The 22,063-nt window shown below is 45.4% G+C and overlaps 1 pseudogene; it reads right to left on the bottom strand.

Annotated features, from left to right (window-relative positions):
* The window catches only part of LOC144595422 (interleukin-13 receptor subunit alpha-1-like), a 34,167-nt pseudogene extending 15,005 nt beyond the window's left edge, over positions 1 to 19,162 (bottom strand).
* Positions 19,163 to 22,063: the final 2,901 nt, after the last annotated feature.

Here is a 22,063-nt window from a genome sequence, read left to right as displayed (position 1 = left end):
AATCTGAGGGGTAACTTTTTCATACAAAGGGTGGTGGGTGTGTGGAACAAGCTGCCAGAGGAGGTAGTTGAGGCCGGGACTATCCCAACGTTTAAGAAACAGTTCGACAAGTACATGGATAGGACAGGATTGGAGGGATATGGGCCAAGCGCAGGCAGATGGGACGAGTGTAGCTGGGACATGTTGGCCGGTGTGGGCAAGATGGGCTGAAGGGCCTGTTTCCATCCTGTATCATTCTCTGACTCTATGCCTCATGTGCAATCATTCACTTAACAATTGGCCTTTTTTTATGCCACATTTGATTTATTTACCATTGAACCTTTGGTTTCCACATCTGTAATCTGGATTTGATATTTAAATTGATATGAAAGTTGTTCGCCAGTTGGAGGACTCCATACCACTTCATTTTCATTCACCGTGACGTTAACTGGTGGACTGACTTTATCTAAAACAAGAGAGATAACATTGACTGAAGCACACATCTAATTATCCGTCATTGATATAACGACACGTTGGTTCTGAACAGTCTGAAGACGTACAGGTATGTAGGTTAATTGACTGGGTAAATGTAAAAATTGTCCCTAGTGTGTGTAGGATAGTGTTAATGTGCGGGGATCGCTGGGCGGCGCGGACTCGGTGGGCCGAAGGGCCTGTTTCCGCGCTGTATCTCTAAATCTAAAAATCTAAAATAAATCTTTGGAGTGTGGGAGGAAACATCAGTCTGAAGAAGGGTCTCGACCAGAAACATCACCCATTCCATTTCTCCAGAGATGCTAGCTGACCCGCTGAGTTACTCCAGCTTTTTGTGTCTATCTTCGGTTTAAACCTGCATCTGCAGTTATTTCTTACGCATTGGTTAAAATGCTAGCATTTCTTTTGAGTGGACTAGAATCATTTTTATTACTTTTTTCACCATAGGATGTAATGCTGAGGCTCTATAAGGTGCTAGTCAGGTTGCATTTGGAGTAATTGAGCAATTTTGAGCCTCATATCTTAGAAATCATGAGAGGAATAGATCGGGTAGATGCACAGAGACTCTTGCCCGAAGTTGGGGAATCAAGGACCAGAGGACATAGGTTTAAGGTGAAGGGGAAAGCCTTTGACAAGGTCCCACATAGGAGATTAGTGGGTAAAATTAGAGCACATGGTATTGGGGGTAGGGTACTGACATGGATAGAAAATTGGTTGACAGACAGAAAGCAAAGAGTGGGGATAAATGGGTCCCTTTCAGAATGGCAGGCAGTAACTAGTGGGGTACCGCAAGGCTCGGTGCTGGGACCGCAGCTATTTACAATATACATTAATGACTTGGATGAAGGGATTAAAAGTACCATTAGCAAATTTGCAGATGATACAAAGCTGGGTGGTAGTGTGAACTGTGAGGAAGATGCTATGAGGTCGCAGGGTGACTTGGACAGGTTGTGTGAGTGGGCGGATGCATGGCAGATGCAGTTTAATGTGGATAAGTGTGAGATTATCCACTTTGGTGGTAAGAGTATTATCTGAATGGTGTCAAGTAGGAACAGGGGACGTACAACGAGATCTGGGTGTCCTAGTGCATCGATTGTAATCCGCTGACAGGATAGAACTTAAACGAAAAGATTTTCACTGTACACATGACAATAAACAGAACTAAACTAAACTAAAATGGCTTTTAAACATTGGAATTGTATTGGTCTCTGCAGCTTCTTCTGTTCAACACTCTGACACCTTCAAACTAAGGTACATGGATAGGAACGGTTTAGAGAGGTATGGGCCAAATGTGGGCAAAACTAGCATAGGTGGGGCATTTTTTGCAATAGGGACAAGTGGCAGGGCCTTTTTCCCTGCTGTGTGGACTCTATGTCTCTAAACTAACTCTGTATCCATTTAACCAGCTCACGCTCGATCCCAGATGACTGAAACTACTGGACAAGCCTGACATGTGGATCCCAATTATATTCCCTTGTTACAATAGCCAATAGTCGTTTATTTGTCACATACACATAAATGTGTAGTGAAATGAAACATTACCCGCAGTTCAACAATAAGACCAATAAGAATAATCAATAAAAATGCAATAACACACACAATCATAAACTAACACCAAACAAAAGAAACATCCATCACAGTGAGTCTCCACCAGTCCCTCCTCACTGTGATGGAAGGCCAGAATGTATCTTTCTCTTCCCTGCCGTCTTCTCCCGCCGTCAGGCTGTTGGAGTTGCCACGTCGGGGCGGTCGGGGCTCCCGACATTGAAGCCCCCGCCGGGCGGAGAAAATCCCGCGGCCTATTCCAGGCCGCGCCGGACATCGGCAAAGTCACCCATCCCACCCTCATGAATCCTCTTCAGAAAACAGTCCAGTAAAAAAGGCGATATAAGAATGAAGAGAGATGGACTTACAAAATATGACTGGTAAAATATTGATGCAGTGAGTCCTCCGCAAATGCTGTCGGGATGCTATGGCACAAACTCTGACATCGTTATAGCCATTGTGATTAAAATCATGAACAGGGCATGTAACCTTTCCTGGTTCCATCTCACCACAGGGAGCGTAAAATATTTCCTTATACAACCTGGAGAGAAAAGTACATCGTCAATAGAAGGGTCTCGACCCAAAACGTCAGCCATTCCTTCTATCCAGAGATGGTTCTTTAGTCAGAGGGTGGTGAATCTGTGGAATTATTTGCCACAGAAGGCTGTGGAGGCCAAGTCAATGGATATTTTAAAATCAGAGATGGATGGATACACCGATCAGCCAAAACATTATGACCTGATGAGCCCAAACATTATGACCACCCGCCTAATATGCTGTTGGTCCTCCGTGTGCAACCCCATACGTAGCAGGGTGCGATGTACTGTGTATTGTGACACATTCCTCCCGTGAACACCATTAAATTTATCTGTGACTTGTGCCATAATAGACCTTTCGGTTCGAACCAGACGTGATAGCCTTTGTTGCCCTCGTGCATCGATGAGCCTTGGGCACCCAACACCCTGTCGCCGGTCTGTGGTTTGTCCCTCCTCGGACGACTGTCGGTAGGTACTCACCACTGCCTTGCCGTCTAACCATAACAATTTGGCTCTTGTCAAAGTCACTCAGGTCTTTACTCCTGCCCAGTTCTCCTGCTTCCAACACATCAACTTCAAGAACTGACTGTTCACTTGCTGCCTAATATATCCCACCCCTTGACAGGTGCCATTGTAACAAGATAATAAATGTTATTCACGTCGCCTGCAGTGGTCATAATGTTTTGGCTCATTGGTGTAGATGCTTGATTAGTGCCGGTGTCAGGGATTATGGGGAGAAGGCAGGAGAATGGGGTTAGGAGGGAGAGATAGATCAGCCATGGTTGAATGGCGGAGTAGACTTGATGGACAGAATGGCCTAATTCTACTCCTTTCACTTATGACCTTATGAACTTCTGCTGAGGAGACATCTACCGACAATGATCAATATACTTATAAGTAACAAACCAAAACTTTGTTACTTTCATCTAAGAAGCACCGGGTAACATGGTGGCGCAGCGGTAGAGTTGCTGCCTTACAGCGCCAGAGACCCGGGTTCGATCCTGACTACGGGTGCTGTCTGTACGGAGTTTGTACCTTCCCCCTGTGACCTCGTGGGTTTTCTCCGGGTGCTCCGGTTTCTTCCCACACTCCAAAGACATAAAGGTTTGTAGGTAAATTGGCTCTGATCAAATTGTAAATTGTCCCTAGTGTGTAGGATAGTGCTAGTGTATGACCACCTGCCTAATATGCTGTTGATATGGGGATCGCTGGTCGGCATGGACTTGGCGGGCCGAAGGGCCTGTGTCCGCGCTGTATCTCTCAAGTCTAAAGCCCCGACCTGAAAGGTTGCCTGCCCATTCCCTCCACAGATGCCGCCTGACCAGCTGAGTTCATAAGTCATAGGTGCAGAAGTAGGCCATTCGGCCCATCGATGGTAGTTCTTTCAGCACTTTGTGTTTTCATCAAGATTTCAACATCTGCAGTTTGTTGTGCCTCCCTGTCAAATGAAACTGTCATGTGAGCTCTTGGTCAGCATCACACCGATGAGAAGTATTTGACTAAAGGTTGGCTTACTCATAAGTCAAACTGTACTCCGTATCTTGCTCTGTTGGCTCATCAATATTCCAGGAGCAGTTCATGTGGTTTTTGTCATAAAACAAACAGGTCAGATTGTGAATCGAGGAAGACCGCTCACCTGCAAACCAAGAAATGGTTCAAACATTATACGTTTACAAAATAATTCATTGGTAACAGCCGAAACCCCCTGTCTGCATTCTCTCTGTGAGGATGAATGGGTCCCTTTCAGAATGGCAGGCAGTAACTAGTGGGGTACCGCAAGGCTCGGTGCTGGGACCGCAGCTATTTACAATATACATTAATGACTTGGATGAAGGGATTAAAAGTACCATTAGCAAATTTGCAGATGATACAAAGCTGGGTGGTAGTGTGAACTGTGAGGAAGATGCTATGAGGTTGCAGGGTGACTTGGACAGGTTGGGTGAGTGGGCGGATGCATGGCAGATGCAGTTTAATGTGGATAAGTGTGAGATTATCCACTTTGGTGGTAAGAGTATTATCTGAATGGTGTCAAGTAGGAACAGGGGACGTACAACGAAATCTGGGTGTCCTAGTGCATCGATTGTAATCCGCTGACAGGATAGCACTTAAACGAAAAGATTTTCACTGTACACATGACAATAAACAGAACTAAACTAAACTAAAATGGCTTTTAAACATTGGAATTGTATTGGTCTCTGCAGCTTCTTCTGTTCCGCACTCTGACACCTTCAAACTAAGGTACATGGATAGGAACGGTTTAGAGAGGTATGGGCCAAATGTGGGCAAAACTAGCATAGGTGGGGCATTTTTTTCAGTAGGGACAAGTGGCAGGGCCTTTTTCCCTGCTGTGTGGACTCTATGTCTCTAAACTAACTCTGTATCCATTTAACCAGCTCACGCTCGATCCCAGATGACTGAAACTACTGGACAAGCCTGACATGTGGATCCCAATTATATTCCCTTGTTACAATAGCCAATAGTCGTTTATTTGTCACATACACATAAATGTGTAGTGAAATGAAACATTACCCGCAGTTCAACAATAAGACCAATAAGAATAATCAATAAAAATGCAATAACACACACAATCATAAACTAACACCAAACAAAAGAAACATCCATCACAGTGAGTCTCCACCAGTCCCTCCTCACTGTGATGGAAGGCCAGAATGTATCTTTCTCTTCCCTGCCGTCTTCTCCCGCCGTCAGGCTGTTGGAGTTGCCACGTCGGGGCGGTCGGGGCTCCCGACATTGAAGCCCCCGCCGGGCGGAGAAAATCCCGCGGCCTATTCCAGGCCGTGCCGGACATCGGCAAAGTCACCCATCCCACCCTCATGAATCCTCTTCAGAAAACAGTCCAGTAAAAAAGGCGATATAAGAATGAAGAGAGATGGACTTACAAAATATGACTGGTAAAATATTGATGCAGTGAGTCCTCCGCAAATGCTGTCGGGATGCTATGGCACAAACTCTGACATCGTTATAGCCATTGTGATTAAAATCATGAACAAGGCATGTAACCTTTCCTGGTTCCATCTCACCACAGGGAGCGTAAAATATTTCCTTATACAACCTGGAGAGAAAAGTACATCGTCAATAGAAGGGTCTCGACCCAAAACGTCAGCCATTCCTTCTATCCAGAGATGGTTCTTTAGTCAGAGGGTGGTGAATCTGTGGAATTATTTGCCACAGAAGGCTGTGGAGGCCAAGTCAATGGATATTTTAAAATCAGAGATGGATGGATACACCGATCAGCCAAAACATTATGACCTGATGAGCCCAAACATTATGACCACCCGCCTAATATGCTGTTGGTCCTCCGTGTGCAGCCCCATACGTAGCAGGGTGCGATGTACTGTGTATTGTGACACATTCCTCCCGTGAACACCATTAAATTTTTCTGTGACTTGTGCCATAATAGACCTTTCGGTTCGAACCAGACGTGATAGCCTTTGTTGCCCTCGTGCATCGATGAGCCTTGGGCACCCAACACCCTGTCGCCGGTCTGTGGTTTGTCCCTCCTCGGACGACTGTCGGTAGGTACTCACCACTGCCTTGCCGTCTAACCATAACAATTTGGCTCTTGTCAAAGTCACTCAGGTCTTTACTCCTGCCCAGTTCTCCTGCTTCCAACACATCAACTTCAAGAACTGACTGTTCACTTGCTGCCTAATATATCCCACCCCTTGACAGGTGCCATTGTAACAAGATAATAAATGTTATTCACGTCGCCTGTCAGTGGTCATAATGTTTTGGCTCATTGGTGTAGATGCTTGATTAGTGCCGGTGTCAGGGATTATGGGGAGAAGGCAGGAGAATGGGGTTAGGAGGGAGAGATAGATCAGCCATGGTTGAATGGCGGAGTAGACTTGATGGACAGAATGGCCTAATTCTACTCCTTTCACTTATGACCTTATGAACTTCTGCTGAGGAGACATCTACCGACAATGATCAATATACTTATAAGTAACAAACCAAAACTTTGTTACTTTCATCTAAGAAGCACCGGGTAACATGGTGGCGCAGCGGTAGAGTTGCTGCCTTACAGCGCCAGAGACCCGGGTTCGATCCTGACTACGGGTGCTGTCTGTATGGAGTTTGTACCTTCCCCCTGTGACCTCGTGGGTTTTCTCCGGGTGCTCCGGTTTCTTCCCACACTCCAAAGACATAAAGGTTTGTAGGTAAATTGGCTCTGATCAAATTGTAAATTGTCCCTAGTGTGTAGGATAGTGCTAGTGTATGACCACCTGCCTAATATGCTGTTGATATGGGGATCGCTGGTCGGCATGGACTTGGCGGGCCGAAGGGCCTGTGTCCGCGCTGTATCTCTCAAGTCTAAAGCCCCGACCTGAAAGGTTGCCTGCCCATTCCCTCCACAGATGCCGCCTGACCAGCTGAGTTCATAAGTCATAGGTGCAGAAGTAGGCCATTCGGCCCATCGATGGTAGTTCTTTCAGCACTTTGTGTTTTCATCAAGATTTCAACATCTGCAGTTTGTTGTGCCTCCCTGTCAAATGAAACTGTCATGTGAGCTCTTGGTCAGCATCAGACCGATGAGAAGTATTTGACTAAAGGTTGGCTTACTCATAAGACAAACTGTACTCCGTATCTTGCGCTGTTGGCTCATCAATATTCCAGGAGCAGTTCATGTGGTTTTTGTCATAAAACAAACAGGTCAGATTGTGAATCGAGGAAGACCGCTCACCTGCAAACCAAGAAATGGTTCAAACATTATACGTTTACAAAATAATTCATTGGTAACAGCCGAAACCCCCTGTCTGCGTTCTCTCTGTGACTTCTGGGTGTTCCTGTTTCCTTCCATGTTCCAAAGACTGATGGGCCAAACTGTTGTCTTCTGTAATGTAAGGAAATATGTGTAGAGATGTATAATGTAAGGAAATATGTATTTAGACATAATGTTCGGAAGTATGTATATAGACATAATGCAAGGAAGTCTGTACACAGGCATATAATGTGAAGAAATATGTTTATAGACGGGGGGGGGGGGGGGGGGTGGGCACGATGACGCAGCGGTAGAGTTGCTGCCTTACAGCGCTTGCAACGCCGGAGACCCGGGTTTGATCAAAATCCGACTACGGGTGCTGTCTGTGTGGAGTTGGTACGATCTCCCCGTGACCGCCTGCGATTTCTCCGAGATCTTTGGTCTCCCCCCACATTCCAAAGATGTACAGGTTTGTAGGTAAGTTGGCTTGGTAGTGCAAATTGTCCCTAGTGGGTGCAGGATAGTGTTAATGTGTGGGGATCACAGCACTGTATCTTTAAACTAAACTAAGCAAACAATGTGAAATATGTATACAGATATATAATGTAAGGAAGTATTGATACAGACAGATAATGTAAGGAACTATTACATAAACACATGATGTGGGGAAATATGTACATAGATTATATAATGTAAGGAAACATTATATAGATTCATAATGTAAGGAATATATACATATGTTTTTGTCTCAGATAGAGGATGTTCCTTTGGAAAGGAGATCACAAAATGCTGGAGTAACTCAGCGGGTCAGGCAGCATCTCTGGAGAGAAGGAATGGGTGGCGTTTCGGGTCGAGACCCTTCTTCAGACTGAAGTGTCTCGACCCAAAATGTCACCTGTTCCTTCTTTCCTGAGATGCTGCCTGACCCGCTGAGTTACTCCAGCATTTTGTGATACCTTCGGCTTGAACCAGCATCTGCAGTTATTTTAAGAAAATAACTGCAGATGCTGGTACAAATCGAAAGTATTTATGCACAAAATGCTGGAGTAACTCAGCAGGTCAGGCAGCATCTCGGGAGAGAAGGAATGGGTGACGTTTCGGGTCGAGACCCTTCTTCAGACTGATAAAGTTATTTTCCTACGCTACATTCCTTTAGAAAGGAGATAGTATTTGGGAAGGTACATTAATAGGAAAGGTTTAGAGGGATATGCACCAACTGTGGGCAAATGGCACTAGGGGGAATATTGGTCAGCGTGGATGAGTTGGGCTGAAGGGCCTGTTTCTGTGCTGTCCGACTCTATGACTTTATGAACCAACATCAAATGCTTCCAGAGCACGGCAGATGCATCGGCTCCTTCCAAAGACCCAGGAAATATAGTACAGTAGTAAACAGGTGTACAGTAGAGAGCATATTGACCGGTTGCATCACGGCCCGGTTCGGCAACTTGAACGTTCAGGCGCGGAAAAGCGTTCAGAGAATTGGCCTCCACTGCCTTCTGAGGCAGAGAATTCCAGATTCACAACTCTCTGACTGAAAAAGTTTTTCCTCATCTCCGTTCTAAATGGCCTACCCCTTATTCTTAAACTGTGGCCCTCGGTTCTGGACTCCCCCAACATTGGGAACATGTTTCCTGCCTCTAACATGTCCAACCCCTTAATAATCTTATATGTTTCAATAAGATCCCCTCTCATCCTTTTAAATTCCATAAACTATTACATCTTCGTCTCTCAGTCAAATGTATGCCTCTCTGTTGCCGTTAACACGACATCTGCCACTTCCTGACTGAATTTGGGAACTACCTCTAACTTCAAGCCTTTTTTTGACCTGGGAGGGGATTTCCTTTATTTTTGCAAAGTGACCTCAACAGCCTTAAAATATATAGAACTTGAGAAGGCGGCACCCGCTTCTTTAAATGGGAAGTCCCACATTATGTCACTGAGGTTGTTGTTACTTCACATCATCTGGGTTCCATCCTTCTGAGAGGTTGTGTGCCCTTCGGGGCTACAGAGTCTTTCCCCGCCATTTACACGGCTCAAGACGGGAGAGTAATGAAACACAAATCACTTTCACCGAGTCCGCACCAGCCAGCAATCCCCACACATTAGCACTGCCCACACAAAATGCTGGAGTAACTCAGCGGGACAGGCAGCATCTCTGGAGAGAAGGGAAGGGTGATGTTTCTGGTCGGGACCCTTCTTCAGCCTGATAAAAGCTAGACCTATCCATGTTCTCCAGAGATTTCCCAGCTAAGTTACTCCAGCATTTTGTGTCTATCTTCAGTTTAAACCAGCATCTGCAGTTCCTTCTTACACTACCCTACACACACTGGGTAGCAAAGTTGAAGCACTCAAAGAGTTTATAGCCATCCAGGACTTAGGAACCCACCTGATTGGCACCACCTTCCAGTCTAAAGCATCTACTTCCTCCATTAACTGAACAAGATGGCTTCCAAGATGGCGCCCAACGCAGGCGATTGTTTGCGTGTTAGCCACAGAAGCAGATCTACAATCACATATTACGCTCTTAAATTTCTATTCCTACAGCAACATTTCTTACTTTAAAACTATGATTCCCTAATCGTGTATCTATACACTGTAGATAGCTCGATTGTAATCATGTACTGTCTTTCCGCTGACTGGTTAGCATGCAACCAAAGTTTTTCACTGTACCTCCAGATGCCGGTTTAAACCGGAGATAGACACAAAATGGTGGAGTAACTCAGCGGGACAGGCAGCATCTCTGGAGAACATGACAATAGACAAAACTGTAACTGTAACTGTAACGTGGTTACAATTGTACTATGTACAAAATGCACTGTATTTACACACTCAGATTAGTTTAGAAGCACCTCCCAACTATTGATGCTAGGAGAAGCAATTTGGCATTTGGAAATGTTACCACCTGCACATCCTCTCCAAATCACCTCAACTTGGAAATGGAGTCACACAGTCATATACAGCGCGGAAACAAGCCCTTTGGCCCAACTTGCCCATAATGGCCAACATGTCCCAGCTACACTAGTCCCACCTGCCCACGCTTGGACCATATCCCTCCAAACCTATCCTATCCATGTACCTGTCTAGCTGTTTCTTAAACGTTGCGATAGTCCCAGCCTCAACTACCTCCTCTGGCAGCTTGCTCCATACACCCACTAAGCTTTGTGTGAAAAAGATACCCCTCAGATTCAGGTACAGGTATGTAGGTTGATTGACTGGGTAAATGTAAAAATTGTCCCTAGTGGGTGTAGGATAGTGTTAATGTGCGGGGATCGCTGGGCGGCGCGAACTTGGTGGGCCGAAAAGGCCTGTTTCCGCGCTGTATATATATGATATGATATGATATGATATGATATGATATGATTCCTAATAAATCTTTTCCCCTTCACCTTAAACCTATGTCCTCTGGTCCTCAAATCACCTGCACTGGGCAAGAGACTCTAGGCATCTACACGATCTATTCCTCTCTAGTTATAACACCAGAGATATCTCAGCAGTTTTGGTTATGCTGAGCTTGGAATATTGGGGGCAGTTCTATCTGCCCCATTACTAGAAGGAAGGTGCAGAGGAGGTTTATCAGAATGCTTCGGAGTAGTGTATAGGTTTGCAGATTAATTGGCTTGGTAAAACTGTAAACTGTCCCTAGTGTGTGTAGGATAGTGTCCAGTGTGCGGGGATCGCTGGTCGGCACAGACACGGTGGGCCGAAGGGCCTGTTTCTATGTTGTATCTCTAAACTAAACCAAACCAAACTAAACTGAATTTCTATCAATTTTCAGAATTGCCACGTAAAAAACCTCAGAGAAGGAAATCTGCTGGTTTATATATGATCACAGGCCCACCAGTATGGTTAATTCATAACTTTTTTGTTTAGTTTATTGTCACGTGTACCCAGGTACAATGAAAAGCTTTTGTTGCGTGCTATCCAGTCAGCAGAAAGATTATATATGATTACAATCAAGCCGTCCACAGTGCAAAGATAGAGGATGAAGGGGATAATGATTAGTGCAAGCTAAAGTCCAGCAAAGTTCGATGAAAGATAGTCAGAGGGTCTCCACATGAGGTAGATGGGAGGACAGGACTACTCACGAGTTGGTGAGAAGATGGTGCAGTTGCTTGATAACAGTTGGGAAGAAACTGTCCCTGAATCTGGAGGTGTGCCTTTTCAAACTTCTGTACCTCTTGCCTGATGGGAGAGGGGAGAAGAGGGAGTGGCCGGGGTGAGACTCGTTCTTGATTATGTTGCTGGCCAACAAACCTAAACTAACCTAAACAGACTGGACAAGCTAGATGCAGGAAAAATGTTCCCAATGTTGAGGGAGTCCAGAACCAGGGGCCACAGTCTAAGAATAAAGGGGAGGCCATTTAAAACTGAGGTGAGTAAAAACTTTTTTAACCCAGGGAGTTATGAATTTGTGGAATTCTCTGCCACAGAAGGCAATGGAGGCCAATTTACTGGATGAATTTTAAGGAGAGTTAGATAGAGCTCTAGGGGCTAGTGGAATCAAGGCATATGGGGAGAAGGCAGGCACGGGTTACTGATTGGGGATGATCAGCCATGATCACAATGAATGGCGGTGCTGGCTCAAAGGGCCAAGTGGCCTCCTCCTGCACCTATTTTCTATGTTTCTATGTTTCTAAACTTAAGTATGATTGTGCTTATGTATAGTATGATTTTTACTGAACTGTGTGCAAACGTGGAATTTGACTGTACCTAGGTAGATGTGACAATAAAGTGCCATCAAAGCATTGAGCCATTTAGTGTTAGAAAATAACTGCAGATGCTGGTACAAATCGAAGGTATTTATTCAAAAAATGCTGGAGTAACTCAGCAGGTCAGGCAGCATCTCAGGAGAGAAGGAATGGGTGACGTTTAGGGTCGAGACCCTTCTTCTTTTCACAAAATGTTGGAGTAACTCAGCAGGTCAGGCAGCATCTCAGGAGAGAAGGAATGGGTGACGTTTAGTGTAGATGGGCCATCTGGTCAGCATGGGCAAGTTGGGCCGAAGGGCCTGTTTCTGTGCTTTATAACTATGTTTCTATGACTGTAAGGTTTAGTTTTGTTTAGTTTAGAGATACAGCGCAGAAATAAGCCCATTGGCCCACCGAGTCCACGCCGACCAGCGATCCCTGCATATTAACACTATCCTACACACACTAGGGCCAATTTACATTAGAAACCAAGCCGATCAACGTACAAACCAGCACGTCTTTGGAGTGTGGGAGGACACCGAAGATCCCGGAGAAAACCCACGTGGTCACGGGGAGAACGTACAAACTCCATGCAGACAGCACCCGTAGCTGGGATCGAACCCGAGTCTGTGGCGCTGAAAGTGCTGTAAAGCAGCAACTCTACCACTGTGCCACCATTCCATCCTTAAGATGACGGGAATGCAGAGCTGATCCTAATAAATGGTGGCTCAGGTTTGGGGGGCTGTTTGGCCTTTTCCTGTTCCTCATGTTCATTTTGTGAGCTAATTATTGAAAAGGTTAAAATCTGCTTCCAGTATTGGGTTGTGAACAGCTGAGGCCCTACCATGATCCACAACGATACCCCACAAGTCTCAAGTTCCACTGCTTTGCCGATGATATCCAGCTCCTCATCGCCACCAAGTCAATCTCCACCACCGCACACTCTACCCTGACAAACTGCATCACTGAAATAAAATCTTGGCTTCAATTCAATTTCCTCAAACTCAACTGCAGCAAATCTGAAATCATCATCATTGGACCTAAAACGCCCACCAAATCCACCCACAACTTCCCCCTCAATATTGACGGTTTCCCAGTATCCACCTCCCCCCACATCCGGAATCTTGGAATCATCTTTGATCAAACTCTCTCCTTCGACAAACACATCAAACACATCACCAAGACAGCCTTCTTCCACCTCAAAAACATCGCACGTCTCCGTCCATCCCTCTCCTCCACAGCTGCAGAAACCCTCATCCACGCCTTCATCACCTCCCGTCTGGACTACTGCAACAGCCTCCTCTATGGTTCACCCTCAAAAATCATCAATAAACTCCAATACATCCAGAACTCCGCTGCCCGTCTACTCACCCACTCCCCGATCCGTGACCATATCACCCCCGTCCTTTACAAGCTCCACTGGCTCCCCATCCCCCAGAGAATCCAGTACAAAATCCTCCTCATGACCTACAGAGCCCTCCATAACCTGGTCCCATCCTACCTGACTGACCTCCTCCACAGGCACACTCCCACACGTACCCTCCGCTCTGCTGCTGCTAACCTCCTGTCCCCCCCCATCCGGACCAAACTCAGATCCTGGGGGGACAGGGCTTTCTCCATCGCTGCTCCCACACTCTGGAACTCACTACCCCAAACCATCAGAGACTCCCCCTCACTCACCACATTCAAAACATCACTGAAGTCTCACCTGTTCAGCACTGCCTTCAACCACTGACCGTCACCTCACCTTCTTTTTCCTTTTCTGTTCGTTTACTTATTTATCTATTTATTTTATTTTCTATGTTTTAGTAAACCCTGTAAAGCGTCTTTGAGTGTTTAGAAAAGCGCTATATAAATGTAATGCATTATTATTAATGCATTATTATACTACCAAGTTGTGAAAGAGCTATTCATTCTAATTTTCCTAATGTCCAGTAACCAAGTCTCAATTACTATAACACCAATTTTGTGTGCTTCTAACTTGTTGACCAACTTCCTGTGTGGGACCTTGTCGAATGCCTTCGAAAAATCCAAAATCCACTGCTTCCTCTTCTCTGTTCCATGTGAACACATTCTCAAAAACCCCAGTACAACAGTCAACCCCAGAGTCATAGTCACAGTGTGAGAAGAAGCCCTATGGCACAAATTTCCCACGCCGACCAACATGCCACATCGACACTAATCCCATCTGCCCGCATTTGGCCCGTATCTCTCTAAAGCTATCCTAGCCATGCACCTGTCCAAATGAGTTTTAAACATTGTTACATAACCTGCCTCAACTATCTCCTCCAGCAGCTCGTGCCATATACAAGTCAAGTTTATTTGTCACATACACATACACATACACAATGTGCAGTGAAATGAAAGTGGCAATGCCTGCGGATTGTGCAAAAAAAAAGAATTACAGTTACAGCATATAAATTAAAGTTAATACAGAGAAGACAAAATACTCTGTATTAACTTTAATTTATATGGTGTAACTGTAATTCTTTTTTTTTTGCACCATCCGTAGGCATTGCCACTTTCATTTCACTGCACATCGTGTATGTGTATGTGACAAATAAACTTGACTTGACTTGATTTGTATATGCCTGCGGATCTACCCATTGTGTAAAAAGGTTGCCCCTCGGGTTCCCATTAAATCTTTGCCCCTTCACCATAAACCTATGTCCTATGGTTCTTGATTCCCCCTACTCTGGGTAAAAGAACTTTGCATTCACCCTATCTATTCCTGTTATAGTGCGGCACGGTGGCGCAGCGGTAAGTTCGCTGACGTGCAATGCATATAGTGCCGGAGAACCGGGTTCGATCCCGACTACAGGCGCTGTCCGTATGGAGTTTGTATGTTTTCCCCGTGACCTGCGTGGATGTTCTCCGGGATCTCCGGTTTCCTCAGAGGAGCCGGCGGGGGTGCTTTTTTAATTTGTCAACGCCCTTTATGTGGCGACTATTTGCATACCCTGACTATTTCTCTGTGCCTTGTCACATGTGACAATAAGGTAATGTATTCCAAGTAAGTATCCCAGACTTGCGTGCCATCAATGTGGTCGAGCACATTACACTCAGTATGATTGTGGCTAATGTACAGCAGGATGGTCACTGAACTGTATGCCGGAAAATAATTTCACTGCTGCTCAGGTACACATGACAATAAAGTACCATTCAACCATTAAACCATCCTTCACGGAATACATTACCTATGGAAAGAGATATCGTTGCCAGCTTTTCAGAGGATTACAGACAAATTAGATTGCTCATTATCTTTAGTTTATAACATAGAAACATAGAAACATGGAAAATAGGTGCAGGAGGAGGCCGTTTGGCCCTTCAAGCCAGCACCGCCATTCATTGTGATCATGGCTGATCATCCACAATCAGTAACCTGTGCCTGCCTTCTCCCCATAATCCCTTGATTCCACTATCCCCTGGAAACATGGAAAGTAGGTACAGGAGTTGGCCATTCAGCCCTTCGAGCCAGCACCGCCATTCAATATAATCATGGCTGATCATCCAGAATCAGAACCCTGTTCCTGCTTTCTCCCCATATCCCTTGATTCCATTTGCTCCAAGAGCTATATCTAACTCTCTCTTGAATACTACCAGACATTTATGAGTTGAAATTACTCACCCATTTCCACTGGAGTAGAGGAGGAAAACCCATTGAACGTGATAATCCATACCATTCCCACTTGTAGGAAAGGGGGAATGAGCAACATGGCTCAGTGCCTCCAAACTCGTGTGAAATGATAGTCCCAGGTCAACCTATGGAGAAAGTACGCAAGGATTAGAACACCTTGCGATAACCTGTTTGCTTGACCTTTTAAGGTCTGCCATCGAGTTTTATTCCTTTTGATCATTCACAGAGCTTGACTTAATGTCTTTTGCATCGAGAGGTGGCATTAATATGTGGCTGGAACTTCATACGAAGGCCAAGAAATCTGAATATTACGATTTCATGCTGTACAATGTGATCATTGCTGATCATTCTCAATCAGTACCCCATTCCTGCCTTCTCCCCATACCCCCTGACTCCGCTATCCTTAAGAGCTCTATCCAGCTCTCTCTTGAATGCATTCAGAGAATTGGCCTCCACTGCCTACTGAGGTAGAGAATTCCACAGATTCACAACTCTCTGACTGAAAAAGTTTTTCCTCATCTCAGTTCTAAATGGCCTACCCCTTATTCTTAAACTGTGGCCCCTTGTTCTGGACTCCCCCAACATTGGGAACATGTTTCCTGCCTCTAACGTGTCCAAACCCTTAATTATCTTATACGTTTCGATAAGATCTCCTCTCATCCTTCTAAATTCCAGTGTATACAAGCCTAGTCGCTCCAGTCTTTCAACATATGGTAGTCAATAGACAATAGACAATAGACAATAGACAATAGACAATAGGTGCAGGAGTAGGCCATTCAGACCTTCGAGCCAGCACCGCCATTCAATGCGATCATGGCTGATCACTCTCAATCAGTACCCCGTTCCTGCCTTCTCCCCATACCCCCTCACTCCGCTATGTTTGATGTTAGTGTATGATTGTATGTGTTATTGCATTTTTATTGATTATTCTTATTGGTCTTAGTGTTTCAACTGCGGGTAATGTTTCATTTCACTACACATTTATGTGTATGTGACAAATAAACGACTATTGACTATTGACTATTGATCCTTAAGAGCTCTATCCAGCTCTCTCTTGAAAGCATCCAACGAACTGGCCTCCACTGCCTTCTGAGGCAGAGAATTCCACACATTCACCACTCTCTGACTGAAAAAGTTCTTCCTCATTTCGGTTCTAAATGGCGTATCCCTTATTCTTAAACTGTGGCCCCTTGTTCTGGACTCCCCCAACATTGGGAACATGTTTCCTGCCTCTAATGTGTCCAATCCCCTAATTATCTCATATGTTTCAATAAGATCCCCCCTCGTCCTTCTAAATTCCAGTGTAAACAAGTCTAATTGCTCCAGCCTTTCAACATACAACAGTCCCGCCATTCCGGGAATTAACCTAGTGAACCTACGCTGCACGCCCTCAATAGCAAGAATATCCTTCCTCAAATTTGGAGACCAAAACTGCACACAGTACTCCAGGTGCGGTCTCACCAGGGCCCGGTACAACTGTAGAAGGACCTCTTTGCTCCTATACTCAACTCCTCTTGTTATGAAGGCCAACATTCCATTGGCTTTCTTCACTGCCTGCTGTACCTGCATGCTTCCTTTCAGTAACTGATGCACTAGGACACCCAGATCTCGTTGAACATCCCCTCTTCCTAACTTGACACCATTCAGATAATAATCCGCTCTGCTGCTGCCAATCTCCTATCCCCCCACATCCGGACCAAACTCAGATCCTGGGGGGACAGGGCTTTCTCCATCGCTGCTCCCACCCTATGGAACTCACTACCCCAAAACGTTAGAGACTCCTCCACACTCACCACATTCAAAACATCGCTGAAGTCTCACCTGTTCAGTACTGCATTCAACCACTGAAGGTCACCTCACCTTCTGTCTCCTTTCTCTGTTCGTTTATTTATTTACTTATTTATCTATTTATTCATTTCCCTATGTTCTCTAAATCTCTGTAAAGTGTCTTTGAGCATATGAAAAGCGCTATATAAATAAAATACATTATTATTATTATTATTATTATTCTTACTTCCAAAGTGAATAACCTCACACTTATCTACATTAAACTGCATCTGCCATGTATCCGCCCACTCACACAACCTGTCCAAGTCACCCTGCAGCCTTATTGCATCTTCCGCACAATTCACACTACCCCCAGCTTAGTATCATCTGCAAATTTGCTAATGGTACTTTTAATCCCTTCATCTAAGTCATTAATGTATATCGTAAATAGCTGGGGTCCCAGCACCGAACCTTGCGGTACCCCACTGGTCACTGCCTGCCATTCCGAAAGGGACCCATTTATCCACACTCTTTGCTTTCTGTCTGCCAACCAATTTTCTATCCATGTCAGTACCCTACCCCCAATACCATGTGCTCTAATTTTGCCCACTAACCTCCTAAGTGGGACCTTGTCGAAGGCTTTCTGAAAGTCGAGGTACACCACATCCACTGACTCTCCCCTGTCAATTTTCCTAGTTACATCCTCAAAAAATTCCAGTAGATTTGTCAAGCATGATTTCCCCTTCGTAAATCCATGCTGACTCGGAATGATCCTGTTACTGCTATCCAAATGCTCAGCAATTTCGTCTTTTATAATTGACTCCAGCATCTTCCCCACCACTGATGTCAGACTAACTGGTCTATAATTACCCGTTTTCTCTCTCCCTCCTTTCTTAAAAAGTGGGATAACATTTGCTATCCTCCAATCCACAGGAACTGATCCTGAATCTATAGAACATTGAAAAATGATCTCCAATGCTTCCACTATTTCTAGAGCCACCTCCTTAAGTACCCTGGGATGCAGACCATCAGGCCCTGGGGATTTATCAGCCTTCAGTCCCATCAGTCTACCCAAAACCATTTCCTGCCTAATGTGGATTTCCTTCAGTTCCTCCATCACCCTAGGTTCTCCGGCCCCTAGAACATTTGGGAGATTGTGTGGATCTTCCTCAGTAAAGACAGATCCAAAGTAATGGTTTAACTCGTCTGCCATTTCTTTGTTCCCCATAATAAATTCCCCTGCTTCTGTCTTCAAGGGACCCACATTTGCCTTGACTATTTTTTTCCTCTTCACGTACCTAAAAAAACTTTTGCTATCCTCCTTTATATTATTGGCTAGTTTACCCTCGTACCTCATCTTTTCTCCCCGTATTGCCTTTTTAGTTAACTTTTGTTGCTCTTTAAAAGAGTCCCAATCCTCTGTCTTCCCACTCTTCTTTGCTATGTTATACTTCCTCCCCTTAATTTTTATGCTGTCCTTGACTTCCCTTGTCAGCCACAGGTGTCTCTTACTCCCCTTAGAGTCTTTCCGCCTCTTTGGGATAAATTGATCCTGCATCCTCTGCATTATTCCCAGGAATAGCTGCCATTCCGGGAATTAACCTAGTAAACCTACGCTGCACGCCCTCAATAGCAAGAAGGTCGAGATCGGCCCCCTCACCATGCCTAGGTGGCACACCTTTCGGGGGACTTCCAGGGGGAGCATTTCAAGCCCTCTCGTAATTTTGTCAGGATTAAAGGAGGAGCCGGAAAACCACCAGTTGCCGGGAAATCGGTGGTGGATTTGTACAACCATTGTCACCATGGCATATCCACCATGAAACTTTAAACTTCTGCGTGGCACCTTGATGGCAACATAGGATTAGAAGTGAGCAAACATGGCTGCTCATCTATCTGCCTCTCAACTGCATTATACTGAACCTGCATCCAAACCTTTTATCAATGTTGTCCCTAAAACTGTTGAAGTCATCGCACTGCAATAGGCTCACCCGTGGCAAAGTTTACAGTAGACTTTATCCTTTAGAAGTATTGAGTGGAAACAGGCCCTTCGGCCCACCGAGTCCGTGCCGACCAGCGATCGCCCGCTTCACTAGCATTAAGCTACACACTGAGGACAATTCACAATTAACAGAAGCCAATTACCCAACAAACCTGCACATCTTTGGAGTGTGGGAGGAAACCGGAGCGCCCGGACGAAACCCACGTGGTCACGGGGAGAACGTACAAACTCGGTGCAGACAGCACCGGTGGTCAGGATCGAACCCGGGTATCTGGCGCTGTAAGGCAGGAACTCCACCACTGTAAAAATAGCAAGTGGTGCAGTGGCCACAGGAATGCTACCACTTTAAAACCAAGCTTTGCCAAGAAACGTTTGATGAATTGATAATGCCTTTGTGAACATCCTTGTACGGAGCAGACATCTTACCACATGCAAATTGTGGTTTAAGGGGAATGCCCTCTCATGATGTTCTTTTGCAGTTGTAAACTTATGGGTCCTTATGAGTCCGTGAGGGTGGCAGGGTGGCACAGGGGTAGAGTTGCTGCCTTACAGCGCCAGAGACCCGGGTTAGACAATAGACAATAGACAATAGACAATAGGTGCAGGAGTAGGCCATTCAGCCCTTCGAGCCAGCACCGCCATTCAATGCGATCATGGCTGATCACTATCAATCAGTACCCCGTTCCTGCCTTCTCCCCATACCCCCTCACTCCGCTATCCTTAAGAGCTCTATCCAGCTCTCTCTTGAAAGCATCCAACGAACTGGCCTCCACTGCCTTCTGAGGCAGAGAATTCCACACCTTCACCACCCTCTGACTGAAAAAGTTCTTCCTCATCTCCGTTCTAAATGGCCTACCCCTTATTCTCAAACTGTGGCCCCTTGTTCTGGACTCCCCCAACATTGGGAACATGTTATCTGCCTCTAATGTGTCCAATCCCCTAATTATCTTATATGTTTCAATAAGATCCCCCCTCATCCTTCTAAATTCCAGTGTATACAAGCCCAATCGCTCCAGCCTTTCAACATACGACAGTCCCGCCATTCCGGGAATTAATCTAGTGAACCTACGCTGCACGCCCTCCATAGCAAGAATATCCTTCCTCAAATTTGGAGACCAAAACTGCACACAGTACTCCAGGTGCGGTCTCACCAGGGCCCGGTACAACTGTAGAAGGACCTCTTTGCTCCTATACTCAACTCCTCTTGTTACGAAGGCCAACATTCCATTGGCTTTCTTCACTGCCTACAGGTGCTTGTCTGTACAGAGTTTGTACGTTCTCCCCGTGACCTGCGTGGGTTTTCCCCGGGATCACCAGTTTCCTCCCACACTCCGCTATCCTTAAGAGCTGTATCTAGCTCTCTCTTTAATGCATTCAGAGAATTGGTCTCCACTGCCTTCTGAGGCAGAGAATTCCATAGATTCACAACTCTCTGACTGAAAATGTTTTTCCTCATCTCCATTCTAAATGGCCTACCCCTTATTCTTAAACTGTGGCCCCTTGTTCTGGACTCCCTCAACATTGGGAACATGTTTCCTGCCTCTAACGTGTCCATCCCCTTAATAATTTTATACGTTTCGATAAGATCCCCTCTCATCCTTCTAAATTCCAGTGTATACAAGCCTAGTCACTCCAGTCTTTCAACAAATGACAGTCCCACCATTCCGGGAATTAACCTAGTAAACCTACGCTGCACGCCCTCAATAGCAAGAATATCCTTCCTCAAATTTATAGACCAAAACTGCACTCAGTACTCCAGGTGCGGTCTCACTAGGGCCCTGTACAACTGCAGAAGGACCTCTTTGCTCCTATACTCAACTACTCTTGTTACGAAGGCCAACATTCCATTGGCTTTCTTCACTGCCTGCTGTACCTGCATGCTTCCTTTCAGTGACTGAGGCACTAGGACACCCAGATCTCGTTGTACATCCCATTTTCCTAACTTGACATCATTCAGATAATACTCTGCTTTCCTATTCTTACCACCAAAGTGGATAACCTCACATTTATCCACATTAAACTGCATCTGCCATGCATCCGCCCACTCACACAACCTGTCCAAGTCACCCTGCAACCTCATAGCATCTTCCTCACAGTTCACACTACCACCCAGCTTTGTATCATCTGCAAATTTGCTAATGTTACTTTTAATCCCTTCATCCAAGTCATTAATGTATATTGTAAATAGCTGCGGTCCCAGCACCGAGCCTTGCGGTACCCCACTAGTCAATGCCTGCCACTCTGAAAGGGACCCATTTATCCCCACTCTTTGCTTTCTGTCTGTCAACCAATTTTCTATCCATGTCAGTACCCTACCGAAACAGGCCCTTCGACCCAACTCTACACTAATCCTACCTGCCTGCGTTTGGCCCATATCCCTCTAACCCTAACCCCATGTACGTCTAAATGTTTCTTAAACCTTGCAATACTATCTGCCTCAACTACCTCCTCAGGCAGCTCGCTCCATGTACCCACCGCCCTTTGTGTAAAAAGGTTACCTCGCAAGTTCCTATTAAATCTCCCCCCCCCCCCCCCTCCCGGCACCTTTAAACCTAGGTCCCCTTATTCTCGGTTCCCTTATTCTGACCAAGAGACTATGTGCATTTACCCAATCTATTCCTCTCACGATTTTGTACACTTCTATAAGATCGCCCCTTATCCTCCTGTGCTCCAAGGGATAGAGTCCTAGCCTGCTCA

The sequence above is a fragment of the Rhinoraja longicauda genome, chromosome 7, assembly GCF_053455715.1.
Source record: "Rhinoraja longicauda isolate Sanriku21f chromosome 7, sRhiLon1.1, whole genome shotgun sequence".
Classification (NCBI taxonomy): domain Eukaryota; kingdom Metazoa; phylum Chordata; class Chondrichthyes; order Rajiformes; family Arhynchobatidae; genus Rhinoraja; species Rhinoraja longicauda.
This window is presented reverse-complemented; position numbering and strand designations above follow the sequence as displayed.